At 41.9% G+C, this 14,631-nt stretch overlaps 1 protein-coding gene across 2 annotated transcripts in view; it reads right to left on the bottom strand.

The window, feature by feature from the left end:
* The window catches only part of NAP1L1 (nucleosome assembly protein 1 like 1), a 52,746-nt gene extending 43,002 nt beyond the window's left edge, over positions 1-9,744 (bottom strand). For both annotated transcript variants that reach the window (XM_067559913.1, XM_067559914.1), the window contains exon 1: positions 9,626-9,744. The gene's annotated coding sequence lies outside the window, so the exon portion shown is untranslated. The remainder of the gene's footprint in view (positions 1-9,625) is intronic.
* Between the last annotated feature and the right edge of the window lie 4,887 nt (positions 9,745-14,631).

Below are 14,631 nucleotides of genomic sequence, written 5' to 3'. Positions count from 1 at the left end.
CAGGGCTGTCCCTGAGGAGCTGGACCATCAGCTCCCACTTCATGTTTCCCTTCCTGCGTCGGATACTCTGTGCCTGGGAGCATGAGAACTGACCCCCATTACCAGCTTCTGTAGCTAGCAACATTGCTAGCAGCCCTAGGACAAGAAGGGCACTCAAAGCACTTCATGTGGGTAAATAGCTCCTTATTACCTATCTGGCAGGATGAGCCCCAGGAGAAAGCAGTTTCTGGCTAGCCTTGGCAGAGAGAAGAGACCTGATGAGTACCGATCTCCTGAAGTCTCTCCCACAAGCTGATCATTTTTATTTTCAGTGTAAGAGTCAGTGCTTCCCTATATTTCAGTTGCTCCTGCTGGAAACCAAAGGAATTTATTGTATATACTTCTGTTTCCCAATCAGAAAATAAAAATATTTTCTCTCTTGCATTAGTCTATGTATCTCTAGATACGCCCCATCCCCATCCAATTCTTGGAGGGGTCTTAATCCTACCAGGTTATTACAGCCTTGGAACAGGTCTCTTTACTAATGTGCTTAATATACGAGAATGCCCCTGAAGCAACACTGTTTAGAGGGTACATTTTCCTAACAACATTTAAGACACATAGTGTCGTATTATATTTTCATTAAAGCACAGTTAAGAATCATCCAGCTGGGTCACTGAAGATAGGTACTCAAGATTTCTATTACATTATAGAACTGAACGGTTTCCAGAGGCTAAAACGGGCTTTTAGATCAGTTGTTTGTAAATGCAAGTTCACTTTTTAAATTAGTTTTTGTGTTGAATCTTTACATCTTTAACACCTTGAACTGAAGTGTGTTTTCATTGGTGCTGTAGAAATATCAATTGCATTTTATAAACAGATTATAATGTTTAAGACTTGATGACTAATTACTGAGTAACTTCTTAGGAAAATAAATTGCCATTGGAAAAAGGCGATAACATTTTTATCTCCTGGAAATACACCTTCAGGTGTCTTAGAGATGATAGGAAACCCATGTTGGCCAATCTCCTAATTTTTTTTTCCAATTATAACTTTAAAAGTTTGTCATCTTTCCTTATTTTATTTTATTTTTTCCTTTTATTATTAAAAGGTAGTGCCAAAACAAATTTGTTCTCTAATTTGTTAGTTATTCCATGTTTTAGAAGAATGTTTTGAGGGGAAACTACTTTAGACTTCATAACTTTTTAATGAGAAATGAGATATACAAATTCAGTATGCATATGTTTGCTTGCTTATAATTTTCCAGGAGGTAATATAAATGAAAATAAAAAAGTACGCAAGTATTTGAGGGTGACTGTTGTGACATTGTAAGGACAATGACATTGAGTATATATTCTGCATGAATTTTATTTACCAGTTAAAGTTATTAGTTTTTGTATTAAGGCTCCAAAACTGATACAGGAAAGTAAATGCAAAGTAATGCACATTGGAAAACATAATCCTAACTATACATACAAAATGATGGGGTCTAAATTAGCTGTTACCACTCAAGAAAGACCTGGGAGTCATTGAGTGAATGTTTTCAGAGAACTATCTACAATCTACAGTGGCAGTCAAAAAGTTAACAATGTTAGGAACCATTAAGAAAGGGATAGATAAGACAGAAAATATAATACTTCCATATATCCGTGGTATGCTCACATCTTGAATAATGTGTGCAGATCTGGTCACCCCATCTTAAAAAAAGAAGATATATTGGAACTGGAGAAGATACAGAAGAGGGCAACAAAACAATTAGGGATATAGAACAGCTTCCATATAAGGAGAGATTAAAAAGACTGGGGTTCTTCACCTTGGAAAAGAGACTACTAATGGGGGATATGATAAAGGGGTCTATAAAATCTTGACTGGCATGGAGAAAGTGAATAAGGAAATGTTATTTACTCCTTTACATATCACAAGAATTAGGACTCACTCAGTGAAATTAACAGGCAGCATGTTTAAACCAAACAAAAGTATTTCTTCACACAACGTACAGCCAACCTGTGGAACTCTTTGCCAGGGGATGTTGTGAAAGCCAAAGCTATAACAAAGTTCAAAAAAAGAACTATATGAGTTCATGGAGGATAGGTTCATCAATGGCTATTAGCCATGATGGGCAAGGATGCAAAACCATGCTCTGAAGTGTCTCTAGCTTCTGTTTGCCAGAAGCTGGGAATGGATCACTTGATGATTGCCTCCTCTTATCATTCCCTCTGAAGTACCTGGCATTGGCCACTGCTGGAAGACAGGATTCTAGGCCAAATGGACCATTGATCTGATCCAGTATGGCCATTCTTATGTTAGTTCAAGGCATGGGAGAATATCTTGCTCTATTATCTCCCGACTGTTCTAAACTTGCATATAATCGTAAAATATGGCTTTAATTGGTATTATACATTTATATATATGTACTGTAAACACACAAATACTTTTTTCCCCTTTCTTTATATAGGAGTTAGATAACGTTCCTATCCCCTAATTTCTAAGTTATCTGCCAAAAATCCTAGAGTTTTCATGTGCCCAAGTAGCCCCTGGAATCACAGTTAAAGTTGCCCTCCCTCTCCCTAAATCTGAAGTGGCACCCCTGCAGCTGAGGGACGTTGGTATCACATTAAGGGAGAAGCTGAAATTCCCTCAGGGCACTGAGTCAATAAAAGTATTTGGTGCTCAAGCAAGCATAGGTTCATTTCAAAGAATCTCTTCATGCTCCTTTATGTGGTATCAGTGTCCCCTCCTCAAAAACACATGTACATACAAAACAAGAGCATGTATATATGTATATGAAGGGATGAGTACCTAAAGTAGCAGAGGTTGCCCTACTTTACTTCCCCCCCCTCCCCAATCAGCTATGTAGACAGAGAGAAGCTTTAGTAAATATAAAAATCTACTTACAGAAAAGAGGGAATCTCCTTCTAAGGAAATACTAAAAGGCTATGACACTGTATGGAGTATGAATGACCAGTCATAATATTACTGGCATCAATGTCAGAGCTGCAATAAACATTGCATAGGATATACCATGCAAGGGACGGATGGAAATGTCATGATTCACTAGGATTGGCAAGCATGTTTATATGTATGTATCAATTTTCTGTTGTCAATTCTAAAGATATATGGTAAATCATTATTTCAACTTGTGTTTGGTTTCTGGAAGACCCCCTCCCCAGACAGGATGGCAGCAGCACTAAACCTGCTTAATGGCCCATCAAGGGAACTCAAAGGTACTATGAATCCAGTGAAAGAACCCAGGGGCTACACCTTTGAGTCACTAGGATATGTGAGAACATTCCCAGGGACAGGGGACTCTGAGGCTTTTGCCATGTGCTGTGTTTGAGGCAAGCCACACGGCAAAGGGACATAAAAGGCAGCTGCACCATCCCCATAAGGTGACAAGGTCTTCATTCCCGCTTCTTATCTCTGGATCAACTCATCTGCAACTGAAGCTGTGAAACGAACTACCAGGTGCTGGATGTACACCAGAGGGACTGTCCAAGCCTGCAAACTCCACAGTTCTACTGAGCATCTGATACATATATATAGATTTTACAGGTATTGTATGTATCTGATTGCTCTGACCATTTAACATTTATTGTTTGTTTCTTTCCTTTTATAATAAAATTTTAGTTTGGTTACTAAAGGCTTGGCTGACAGCATGGTATTTTGGGTAAGATCCAAACTTATATTGATCTGGCATTGGTGCTGACCATTTGGGATCAGAAGAACATTTTGGTAAAGGGAATAGAGTTTTAATAAATTCTCTCTCTACCAGACCTAGTTGCTGAGTGGGAGCTAGAGACTGAAATACAGGAAAAGGGGCTGTGTACATTTTTATTTTACTGTCTTGATAACCAGTGTGGGGAAATCAGAAGCACTGTTTGTAACTGGTTGGGGAATCTAACTGCAGTGTTTGCCACCAGTTTGGGAGAGTCTGCTTTCCTTTTTGCAGCCTGCCCTGACCCTGGCATTTTCAGATGGACTAGCCTAGGCACAAACAGGTCACAGGCTAACCACAATGTAGATGTCTGCCAGAGATGGCAAAAAACAACAACATTTAAGTTTGTCTATTTGTAATGCTACTCAGCAATAAACTGTTGAATTGATAGTTTGAAGTTATTTAATAAAATTTTAAATTAAATTAAGCATTCCTTCAGAATATAGGGAGCTTGAAAGTATGGCATTTAATTTAAAATGGAAACAATGAGTGCTGCAAGGTTGAATTATTTTTTGTTTAGTGCTTTTTATTTTGCAATTATTCAAATATGAATTCAGATAAATTGACACTAAGCAGCCCTTACTTCTGTGAACTACTTGTGTTACTGTTCAGCAATGTCAGTTTGACCATATTACTGAGTGTTACTTTTAAAAAGTGATTTTAAATGTATTATTTTTACCAGATACTGTATATCTGCATGATGTTTTGTTTAAATTGTAGGGTTTTTGGTCAAATCAGTTTTTCCCATTGCAATCCAATTCTGAACTTTAGGCATTTATAGTAAGGCTACTTAATTGTTGCAATGTATCAAGCAATTCTGATTAAAAACAAAGACAATTTTTTTTTAAATGGAAAAAAAGCCAGAAAATAAATCCAAAAATCCACAGTAATAAAATAGATTTCATAGGGCCCCACTACAGACAATAGCCTCATTCACTATACAATTCATCCTAAGCATAGTCCAGCATGCACATTGAAAGCAGCAAGTGTCATGGGAAAAAGCAGTGTGGGATCACAACGTCACTAACACTACAAGACCACATATGCACAAGGCATCAAATTATAGTGGCACAGGTTAACTTTAATTCTGGCATTTTCTAACTTGAATACTTTAATATTGCCACTTTAGCTTTCTTTTAATATAGTTTATGGTTACATTAAGTTTTTTTGAACTCTTACAAATTAAGAACAAAATATCATCATGCAGAACCATATTGACCTGCCATCATGGGTCATCCGCAGGACTGGAGTAACTGATAGCAACAGAAGACTTATCTTCTCTGTGAACTTGCCACTACAGGGGGATGGGACACTTTGCTAGTGGGTTTCACAGCTTTTTGCTAGACAGCAAGAGAGTCTTGAGATTCTGGAGTAACTGGTTCTTTCCAGATTCTATAGGGGAGGGATCTCTAATGGTTAAATCTTTCTGTGCCCATCTACCCATCTGCTCTGCTTTTGTCCCCCATCTCACCAGCATATGCCTCCTTTTCCTTACCCTGATTTCTCCTCCACACACCCTGTTCTCACCTCCATAGATTCAAGTCAGGCAGCTTCCCCAACTTCCAAATTGCCTAGGAGCCAGCAGGGCAACTACTGAGGGGAAGAGACTGTCTTACCACTCAGTTCTCCTGGAAACTGGAAAGAGCAATTGTATGGAATCTGTGCTCAGCCTCTGCAGTCCAGGTTGGGACATGTTCAGTACTTTACACTTTGTGTGGGCAGCACTTGCGCAGTAGATGTAAAGGGACAGAGCACGTTCAGTGCTTCTTCAGAGTATTTAGCTGCCAAACTTTAAGACGTCTAATGAGCATGTATGAACTGAGATTTTTCAGAGACTTCTAACTTGGCCAGATTTGGGTGGTTTTTCCATGGGAATAGAAAAACACACCCCTAACACCACAACAACCCCCTTGCCATATGTCAAGCCTTGCTCCAAATTATGGAGTTGCAACAGCTTCTGAACAAAACTGCTAATCTTTTTAACATGGAAAAATAATATTTCTCCCTACCTTGCTTTAGGAACTGGCTGAACCAAACTAACTTTTCAAAATACTCAGCTTGAAGCAGACGCTTAACATACAAAATTTGAGCCAAGCTTCTAAGCAACTGAAAACAGGATCTTATAGCAGGAAGGTGTAACATAACTACAGGCAACATTATTGCATTTAACTTAATACCCAGAGCATCAATGGTCATTTAATCAGAAGCTTAATTTCATAACACCTATTTTATAATCACAAATACCAGTAAATTGCTGAAGGACACTCCTTTCTGGAGGAGAATCTTCAAGTACCCTGTGGCAGATGACAATAGCTTGAGCATTGTCTCAGTGGAATAAGAGCAACTTAAAGGCTTTGAAACATTGCAGCTATACCACACACAAAAGGTGCAAAATGTGGGTAATACACCATTAGCAAACCGATAAACTTCATTAGCTCATCTCTAGCTACACAATGTTTCCCAGTTTTTAAGATGATGCCCATTCACCTAGCATGTAACACACACACTGGCAGGTGAAATTCAATGCTAAGTAATGTTGATTGAAGGGACTACTTTGAACTATTCACACATTTTAACAAGCTCTAAATAGTGCTGGCCAGAAAAAAATTCCTCCAAGAAAACTTCAAACCTGAAAGATGTTTTTGTCCTGAACTGGGACAAAACACCAAAACCATGAAAAGTTTCATAGGAAGGGTTTTCAAGAAAAAGTCTGGTCTGAGAACACAAAAATAGAACTTTTCAGCCCGCCCACCTCCCGCACCTTAGGCCCATGTCAATTCCAAAAAAAGAAAAAAAAAATGCTGCTGCAAACTTTCTAGTCTGCAAATTTAAGATCCAGCCTGCTGCCAAGTATATAAGGCCTGAGCTTTATAGTTACATTTCCCCTTTGCACTTATTTTTACTGCATCTAGGAAATCTGTTAAACGCATGCAAGAAATCTTTAGCAGGCTTCCCACATGTTTTTAAATCCAACTAAGTCAATCAGGAACTAAATACATAAGTCTTCAAGCACCTTTTGTAAAGTCTTCCATACATATATTGATTGGACTAGTATGTAAAAAGAATTTGTATATAAAAGCAAAAACCTAGATGGGGTTTAGGTGGAAATGAGTGTTAGTTCATTAACCGTAGGCTTCCACAGGCCAGAGACAGCTAAGTAGCATTAACTATTTATGTTTAATTAACTAACTTTAGTCATATACCACTTTTGAGTGCAAAGAATCCCAAAGCAATTTACAAACTAACTGATCTACAACATGTACTATCAACCACCCTTTTGGAGTGAAGCAGCTTTTATATGATACAGCAGATCAGAACTACAGTTTAGGATAAATGGAAAGTAGTCAGATGGAATGCAGTTACCCAAACAAGAAACTGACCAGACAACATGTTGAGTAACCTACACAAGAGCCATGGGCTCTAACCACAAGCAGTTAGGAACAAGTTTTCACATTTTATCTGGTTGCACCTTCTTAAGCCCTAGTGACAGGCTGAGGTATTGGTTCAGCATCAATTTAGAGGTGAGCATGCCACCCATTTTGTGGCTTAATCAGATTTTGTATATGCCCACAGAACAGTGGATGAATATTTAAAATACAATAAAGTCACCACTTTCTGGAGCATGTAACTGTTCCTTAAGATCCCCATACAAGTATTGACCAGACCTATATCTGTTTAGTTTGAGACAGAACAAGTGCACAGCTCAAAATAGGACTGCAGACCACAAAATCACAGACAAACACATAAATGTTTTTGAAACAACATCTGCTGGAGCATAATTGGCATTCCCCCACTCATGAATCAAAGATGGAAGCTGGGTCTTGCATCACTTGGGATAATGCAAACTAATCAGAAACTCAACCCCTCCAAAAATTGTCTTTATTGCTTTGACAGCTACTTAGTTTCTGACATTTCTCTGATAATGAATAAGTTTATTTCATATAGTTACTTTGTACTTTGGAAGTTCTGATAAGGGACAACTTTCTACCAATGTCATTGACTTGCAGAAATTCAATTTAGTACAATTTGATTACATTCTCAGGAATGTGGTTTCAGCCTACAATAGCCAAGTCTCAAATCAAAAGAAGTGCTGTGGGAAGCCTTACAACATACATGCACAATGCCTAGCTCTACTCAATGTCACCAGTTCACAAAAGTGAACAACTTTACAAATTTGTGTAAACAGATTAAAACAATAAATTTTCTAACAGTATAAACGACTGAAAAAAAACAAACAAGTCTGTTATTTCAGGGCAAGTTTAGTATAATTCTGATCAGAGCATGAAAAATTTACCAGACAAAATACATGCACAGGGAAAGGCCCTGGCGAGAAACCTAGCATCCGTACTTGCTAAGATGGGTGCTCTCATTCTCCCATACACTTTCCAGATCCACTAATCTGCTATCAGGGGAAGAGTCCTCACATCTCTCCCCCTGCAGCCTCCTGCCTGATGTGAAGAGGATGAGCAGAACTCTCTGATACTCTTCTGCCACTACTCACTCCAGTGTCCTGGTCTTTAGATTTCTCTTTCCCTTCAGCATCTCTAGTAGCTGCCTCTGCTGTTGCTAATCTTAATTTTTCCTAAGGAAAATATATAATGCAATACATATGATTCTTCCACCAAGTTCCAAAGAGCAGTTATAAATATAACAAATCTTATGAGTTTCACTGTCACTGTTGCAGAGGCTCTAGATGTCTGGCTACAGATTAAGGAAACATCAGCACATTGACTACCCTCTGTTCACTTTTGGAAAGTTATTTTACTAACCAAACAGGGACAATTTTTTTTTTATTAAAGCTGAATTTCTACAGAAACTGGTGTTGCAAGTGTCCTCCCCAGCTTCTTGGGGTAAGCAGATTTTTTTAGGTCTAAATTCTGATATTACTGGTAATATCATGTAAATGGTAACAGTATAAAAACAACCCCTCATCACTTCTTGAAACTTGCTCAGGTTGTGGAGGTTACATCAATTTTCCTTTTTGACAAGTGAAGCTACCACTCATCCCCTATAGTCACTCCTGATACTTTAAGCCAACCTTTACACTGGAATTGCGAGTAAGCGCCAAGAACCACAGCTAGAGGGGACTAGCATGCTACACTCAACCCACTAGATACCACGCATCAGGGAGAACCTATGAACTGAGCGCTGAGTGGAGTCAGCTCTTTGACAACAAGCGATCCATCGCCAGGCTCTGAATCTCTGGGTCCCCCTGTCAGTAACAAGTTGCAGAGCACATCAACCGCCACGCTCTCCGGGGACAGATCTAGGAGCCAGAGTTAGCACAAGGCACCCTACGCCACCCTCCCCATATGCATCATTCTCCTTCCCCGCCAACCAACCCCCCACCCTATACACATACCCCGCCACCCAATCCGGGCCCCTCCCCGTATACAGCACCCCCTCCCCCGCCCAATCCGCTTCAGCACCCCCCCCCTCCGGCCCGCACCCCGACCCCTCCCCCCCCCCGACCCTCTCTTCCCAGCACCGGGTGGGGCAGCGCCTCGGGGAAGGTCGGTGCAGCCCCCGTCCCCGACTCCACGTGATGCCAGGCAGACCGACCCGCCGCCTGGCCCGGGGCAGCGCGGCCTAGCGTGCGACCCCAGCTGGCGGCCATGGCGGCACCGGAGGAGAAGGCGGGTCCTGCGCTGCTCCCCGCGGAGGGCAGGGAGAGGAGCAGAGAGCCTCCACGGCAGGGGCGCCGCGCACCGCAGACAGCGGGAGAAGCGGCTCCATCCAGCCCGGCCCGGCCCGGCCCAGCCGCACCGGGTCCCCCACCCAGGGCAGCCCCTCCCTCCCTCCCGACCCCGGAACAGGGGCCTGGCCAGGCCAGGCCGAGAGCCCCCCCGGGATCGGCCCTCTCCCCCGCCCACCGCCGGGCCCGGGCCCCCTCATCCCGCCAGTGGCCCCCGCCGGGCCCCCCCGCGGTACCTGCGCGGGGCTGGGGCTCGCAGTGACTCAGGAGCGAGAAGGAGGCGCCGCGCGACTGGCGGTAAAAAAGACCCAAGCTCCCGCCGCTCGCGCTCATATAGAATTAGCGTCACCACGTAACCCCCTCCCCCCTCCCGCGCGCCCCTGTCCCCAGGCAACGCGCGCGCGCCGGGATGAGCGCCTGGGCGGGACCCCGGCCGGGAGCTGTCCGGCGCCAGCCCCGCCCCCTTCCGTCCAGCGAATGGGCCGGCGGCCGGACAGCCCGGGGCGCGCGATGAGTGATGAGGGACACACGCAGCTACTGGCCAAGCCTCTGAGCCCAGGCCTGGCGGGCGACACACACACACCCGAGCCAGGCCGAAACATGGCATGCTCCCGCCCCGGACCAGAGCTGATGACACACGCGGCCCTAGGCCTCCACGTGTCACACACATCGTGAACACACATCCCCAGGCCCCCTCACACACACACACACACACACCCCCACCCTGTGCATACAGGCCCAGGTCCCACGTGTGATCTCCCGACACACACCGTGAGATGAACAAACACAGCCACCAGTCATCGAGTGTGATCTCACACACACACAGCCACCCCGTCAAACCCCAAATGTGATCATACACGTGTGCATCTCCCCCAGCCGAAATCTGAGCATAATACACACATATATCCCCTGCAGGCTGAAGCATGACACACACACGTACACCGGGCTGAAGGGTGACACACACATCCAACCTCTTCCCCCTCTCCCTCCCCCCAAAACGTTACACCTGCACCCTAAGCTCTCAGAGCAAGGACTCCTCTCTTCTCTGTGCTGCTAACCTTGGCGCTACAGGGGTTTCCAGGTGCTACCATAGCAAAAAATAATAATATGAAGATAGTAGACCCAGGATAAACCAGGGAGGCACCTGTATGAGTTACATCCACATCAGCTAAATCCATTTGAAACCTGGCCAGCCACACCAGCTCCGCTTCACCAGACCAGTAGGTCTGACAGACCCACACCAAATTAGGCTAATTGTAATTATGGTTGTTTATATGAATTTTGGGGTCATGGTATTTGATGGAAATCTTTAAATAAAATATATTGCTCTTCCTGCTTCCACTGTGTAATACACCATTTAAGCCACCATAGTAGTACCCTGTACCAAAACAGACCAAACTCACCTGCATCAAACTATGCAAACCATATTCACAGGAAAACAACATAGTGACACTATTTATTTTATTATTTATTTTACTTAATATTTATGTGATGCTATAATTTTGTAAGGACTTTATGGAAATAAAAAATGTCCATGCCCTAAAGATTTTGCAGTCCAAATGAGGTTATTTAACAATGGAAATTACAATAACAGAGAATGACAGAGGAAGAAAAGAGAGGGATCAGTGTAACAACAATTAAGCCATCTGTTTTATGTATGAAGTTTGAAAAAACAGATGAAACATGAGAATCAGGTCATATCTACACTTTAAAATACAGGTCTACCTAGTTGCATGTGAAAAGTTCACACCTCTGATTGACATAGTTAAGCCCATCTAACACCCAGTGTAGTTGCCGCGAGGGCAACAGCAGAATTTTTCTGTTGATCTAGCTACCCCCTCTTTGAGAGGTGGATTAACTACAGCAACGGAAAAACCCGTTCCTACTCTATGTTACTACAGTGGCATAGCTGCAATGCTGCCACTGTGCTGCCATAGTGCCTGTAGTATACACATGCCTTTAATAAAAACAAGCAATTTAATCAATATTTATTCTGCAACATCAGCTATATTTTATTGTAAACATGTTCATTTTATTTAAATAGCTAAAATGCCAGCTGTACATAAACTACATACAAACTGGCTTATGTCACCTTGCTCTGGTGATTTTCTAACCTTCAAACACCCCAATTAATTTCTTCTTCATGGAACTTTCCATCCCAGAGCTGGTTCAAAGCATCTGTGAAGCTTGCAGAAGCAGATGATCCACAAGTCACAGGATGTCCTCAGTGGCGGGAGAAATCCTTGTTTACATTAATTAGGTAGTGCTAGCAACCCTGCTACCAAATAAATATTTGGAATGCAATCCTCAAGTGCACTTAGGGTTGCCAATTTTGGTTGGATGTATTCTTGGAGGTGTCATTACATGACATAGTCTTTAATTAAAGATTAATCTTCAATTCTTGGAGACTCCAGGACAATTCTGGAGGGCTGGCAACCCTAAGTGCACAGGAGCAGCACTGGCACACCTGGGAGGCAAAGGTGGCTGTAGGTCACCTTTCCACTCTCACTCCAACCCATGGCCAGCCAAGGGCAGGTCTATTAAAATAATTTAGAGCAGCCTCACGGATGCTGGGAAGAGACACTAGACCAGCCAAGAACTCTAGTTTAAACCTCAGTGGCAAGCAGAATCTTCCACTGTCTGTTTAAAGCAGTTTTTGTGCAGTCAGAGAATTGCAAAGGTGCCTTAATATGGTTTGAATCTGGCCCTCTTGTGGTTGCACAGTTTCAGTCCTAGGGTCTGAGCACCTCTTACAAAATGCTAGGCACCCTCAACAACCACCAAAGCCCCTAGTGTTTACAGGACTTAAAGCCTTGTCTGTACACAAAAACTACAATGATGTAACAAAGGGTATGCCTACACTGGATCTGGAAGGTATAACTTCCAGCTCAAGGAGACATACCCACTCTAGCTGTGATTGAGCTAATGCACTAAAAATAGAAGTGCACACATGGGAAAGGCTTGCCGCCTAGAGTACATGCCTAGGTCTCAGTTCTCCTGCTGCTTGCAATGCCACAGGTATGCATCTGTTTTTAGCATGCTAGCTCAATCAGAGCTAGTCCAGGTATTGAGCTGGAAATTACACCTTGCAGATCCAGTGTAGACATACCCTAAATCACTTTAGAAACCAACGTAGGCGTAGTCTATACACAGTTTTTGTCCCAGTATACCTATTTTGATTAGGGCTGTGATTTTTTTTTATTTATTTTTTTTTTTGCCAAAATAGTTGTACTGCCCTTCACTTTTAGGAATAAGCAATACTAGTATAAGAACCTTCATACCTATTTAACTTATACTGCTTTAACTATGCCAGTATAGTAGTACAACTTTTGTTTAGCCCTTAGTGCTACCTCCTCATGCAGCCACCCTTAAATTAATTTAAGAGCGGATTATACTGATTTAACTTAAATTGCTTCTTTTCCTCAATCTAAACCATTTAAGTTAAATTGGTGCAATTTTTAGATGTGTACAAGACCTAAGTTACCATCATTCATTAATTAGGCTAAGAGATGACCCGCCTGTGAACCAGCTATCACTAAAGAGGCTAAGAGATGAGCCACACTCTGAACCAATTGTGAAATAAAACAAAAAACCTCAAGGCCCACCAGATGTCACAAACAGATGCATTTTCCTCAGTTCTCTTTCAAAATGCCATGAACTGCAGTGCTGCAGTACTATGTGTACCTCTATCCAATGAAAACAATACATCCAGAGACAATGGACTCATAGACTTTAAGACCAGAAGAGACCACCATGATCATCTAGTCTGACCGCCTGCACATTGCAGGCCACAGAACCTCAAGACTTCAAATTACAGTGAATCCACCATTTACTCTAGTTTAAACTTGCAAGTGACCCATGCCTTAAGCTGCAGAGAAAGGCAAAAAACTCCCTGGGTCTCTGCCAATTTGACCCAGGGGAAAATTCCTTCTCACCCCAGATATGGCAGTCTGTTGGACCCTGAGTATTTCGTCAAGACCCACCAGCCGGACACCCGGGAAAGAATTCCCTGTAGTAACTCAAAACCTTCCCCATTTAATGTCCCATCACCAGCCGCTGGAGATATTTGCTACTATCACCAGCCACTGGAGATATTTGCTACTAGCAGCTGCAGATTGGCTACATGCCATTGTAGGCAGTCTCATCATATCATCCCCTCCATAAACTTATCAGGCTCAGTCTTGAAGCCAGTTAGGTTTTTTGCCCCCACTGCTTCCTTTGGAAGACTGTTCCAGAGCTTCATTCTGTTGGTTAAAAGCCCTTGTCTAGTTTCAAGCCTAAACTTATTGATATCCATTTGTTCTTGTGTCAACACTGGTGCTTACCTTAAATAACCTCTCTTCTCCTTGGTATTTATCCCTCTGATGTATTTATAGAGAGAATCATATCTCCCCTTATACTTCTTTTGATTAGACTAAACAAGCCAAGCTCTTTGAGTCTCCTCTTCTAAGGCAGGTTTTCAAAAAACAAAACAAAAAAAAATCAACCACATTCTTGTGGCAAAAGGTATGCATTTTAACATTTATTGAATCATTACAGTAAGTTACAAGGATAACCAAGTGAATAAATACATTTATAGCAGTTACTGTGTCTCCTGCTTATTATTTATTTTCAGATGGACTGTCATTTTTAGCAATGATGAAAGACCACTAACTCAGAAAGCAAATTATAGTGTATACACAATTTTGCAGATAGCATAACAGAAGCACTATTGAACTATCACATGGCATAGCTAGCAAAGTATGCAAATCCCTGTGTAGATCTGAATGAAGTTTCCCCCTAACTTTCTGTTTTGCATTTGCTTCTGCTGTTGTGAAAAGAAGCATATTTTCAGGCAGTGGAAACAGCAAAGTAAAGAAATCTACTGTATTGAACTTCTGAAATATAGTAATAGAAGACAAAAGAAAACAACATGGTATGGATGAAATGAAATGAAATGATGTAAGGTGATTATACACCTGTTGACATAATAGACTTTCACCATCTTTCATATTTTGATATTTTTAACTCTCCAGGGATAAATTGTGATTCTTGTCTTACATTACAAGGATTGCTCATAAAGATAGAAAGCAGAAGCTAAAAAGTAATAAAATAGAAATTGGCATTAGACATAGACCTGAGTAAATTTCTTTCTGTCATTGTAGATCAGGAATTCCCGAACTATTTTCTCCTGAGTCCCACCTGTGCCGCCACAATAGGTACTGCAGCTCACTATTACATACATATAAACTATAACTCTGTA

The sequence above is a fragment of the Emydura macquarii genome, unplaced genomic scaffold (genome assembly GCF_026122565.2).
Source record: "Emydura macquarii macquarii isolate MOO-44397 ecotype Brisbane River unplaced genomic scaffold, CSIRO-AGI_Emac_v2 contig_2205, whole genome shotgun sequence".
Taxonomy (NCBI): domain Eukaryota; kingdom Metazoa; phylum Chordata; order Testudines; family Chelidae; genus Emydura; species Emydura macquarii.
This window is presented reverse-complemented; position numbering and strand designations above follow the sequence as displayed.